Source organism: Pteropus vampyrus, unplaced genomic scaffold, assembly GCF_000151845.1.
Source record: "Pteropus vampyrus isolate Shadow unplaced genomic scaffold, Pvam_2.0 Scaffold214, whole genome shotgun sequence".
NCBI classification, from domain to species: domain Eukaryota; kingdom Metazoa; phylum Chordata; class Mammalia; order Chiroptera; family Pteropodidae; genus Pteropus; species Pteropus vampyrus.
This window is the reverse complement of record NW_011888995.1, coordinates 931,030-933,612: the sequence shown is the minus strand read 5'-3', so window position 1 is coordinate 933,612 and position 2,583 is coordinate 931,030. Positions and strand designations below refer to the sequence as shown.

General features: G+C 41.3%; 1 protein-coding gene across 4 annotated transcripts in view; it reads left to right on the top strand.

Moving 5' to 3' along the window:
• Positions 1-2,583, top strand: part of BACE2 (beta-site APP-cleaving enzyme 2) — a 45,986-nt gene that overhangs the window by 36,258 nt on the left and 7,145 nt on the right. The gene's annotated exons all lie outside the window — the stretch shown is intronic.

Here is a 2,583-nt window from a genome sequence, read left to right as displayed (position 1 = left end):
CTCTCTCGTTCCCTGCCCCCTCCTTTTCTTTCTTTTGGTCAGCACTCAGCTGAAAGCTCAAGAAACGCCCTCTGGAGACGTGGATTTTTCTGTCTGTGCGGCTGTCACCTGTCCATTCCTCATCCTGAAAACTCTAGCAGCTCTTTCTCCCCCTGTCACTCTGACTTGGGGAGGGCGCCGGCCTCTGCCTGTGTCTCCCTTCTCTTCGCTACAACCCAGAAACTTTCCCAAGTCGGTAAGCTGGACGACTGTGGGGCTCGCGTCATCCATGTCCCGTCGCTCAGGATTTACTGCCTCCCCTTGCTCAGTTTCCAAACTCTGCAGTCTTTTTTTTTTTCCCCACACACTTTTTTTTCCCCACACACTTTTTTTCCCCACACACTTTTTTTTTTCCCCACACACACTCAGTTTTTTTTTTTTTATTATTATTATTTATTTTAGAGGGAGCGGGGAGTAAATCTTGTCCCCCTTACTCCATCTTGTCTTGAAGCAGACGTGGTTTCAAGTGATATTTAATTTCTTCATGCCTAACTGGGTTATTGGCCTTGCACTAAGCATGTTTCACTCTCATAATTGTATTTGTTAAAGCGCCTATTTATAAAGCCAATAAATTTTTAGAAAGAAAATGACCTACTGTGAAAAGACATTTGCAACATAAGTTTTTGCCATAGATGGGATTCTTACATATCAATGAGAAAAATAATAGAAATTATGGAAGTACAAATGGCCAATGAGTATTTTTTTAACTGGTTCTCCCTACTAGGAATCGAAGAATCGTAAGCGTTATGGTCTTGGGTTGAGGACCATCACGCTTCCTTATATTTGCCAATACTGGTGAAAGTGAGAATTAGACACTCACATGCCACGTTGGTGGGCATGGATACCGGCTTGGTCTTTCTTGTGGGCATTTTGACATCATAGATCCAGATGCTTAAAGGGGACCATACCTGACCCACAATTTTACTTTTAGGAACTTATGAAAAACTTAAGAATATGAGCAAAGATTTAGGTACAAGATGTTTTAGACATCGGAGTTTATGTCGGTAGGAATACCGAAAACCACTTAAAGGGTCATAAATTAGGATTGGAAAGCAAATTTAGTACATCCATGTTATGTTTTTTGTTGTTGTTGTTGTCCTAAAAATAGCATGGTTGAAAATGACATGACATGAAAAGATTTTCATCACATGAAGTGAAAATATAGTTTACAAAACAGCGCGTCCTACGTGGTCCCATCTTTGTTTAAAACATTGATGGGTAGAGAAAAAGGTTGTACTTTAAAATATGAGTATCGATTATTTCTGAGTATGCTTTTATTTCCTTATTTTTATTTACTTACATTCTCAAATTTTATACCGTAAGTATCTATTGCTTTGCCTTGGGAACAAGAGTAGCCTTATCTTTAGTTATTGTAAATGCCTGTTAAACATTTGCATTTTTATGCTACAGACCAGGGGCTGGCAAGCTTTTACCACGAAGGGCCAAGTAGTAAATACTTTAGGCTCGTGGGCCAGATGGTCATCGTCACGGCTGCTCCCCTCTGCTGTTATTGCAAGAAAGTAACCGTAGACGATATGGAAATGAATGACTGTGGCTGTGTGTCAACAAAACCTGATATTCACAAAGAAATGGCAGGCCGGATTCGAAAAAGCCATGGATCCATACGAGGAATCCCTATTGGCAAGAACGTAGATCGGTCAAGATTTTTTCCCTCATCTTAAATCATTCTTTTAAGGCCATTGTCTTCTGACTTTTTCTTTAAGATCCTCACCCAAAAAGGATCTTATTTGCCAGGCTTTAGTTACAGAAAAATTAAATGCTTAGCGACGTGATTTTCTGGTGCCTAAATATTCATTTCTGCAATTAAATATGGATGTGCCGATTAACGAGGCTTTTTTCTTTTCCAAGTAAAATTTAAAATGCCAAACAAATTCCGTGCTTCTGGAAGGGGCAGATGAGTCTTGTGTAGACCAACGAAATGCTGAGACTCTCCAGACCTAACACCAGGAATCACCTCAACTTCCTCTCCAGAAAGAGCAATGTCGCAGAGTTGGCTCCAGAAGTCACCGGTGGATTTTTGCTGGGTTTCTCTTGGTGACCAGCCATTTCATGAATTCAGCATGGCTGTCCTTCACCACTTCCGGGTCCTCCATACGCTGTAGACGTGACACAGGACAAGCGTGGGGTGGGGAAGGAGCTCCTGGGCCAGTCCGACCCAGCTGGTCTCGGAACCCATTAAGCGTGTGGGTCAGGCTGATGTGAGGACACTAGCTATTATAGAATTATTTTTGTGGTTGTTTAATCTTTTATATATTTTTTTAGTTAAGTATAATGGACATATAATATTATATTCATTTCCGGTGTACAGTATAGTGATTTGGCATTTATGCAACTTGCATTGTGATCACCACACTAAGTCCAGCAACCATCTGTCACCATGTAAACTTATCGCACTATTACTGACCCTGCTCCCCGTCACCCTCTCAGCCAGCCCCCACCCCGTCCCTCTGGTGACCGTCAGTTTGGTCTCTGTTTCTATGAGTCTGTTTTTGCTTGGTTTGATTTGGTTCATTGTTTTTTGCT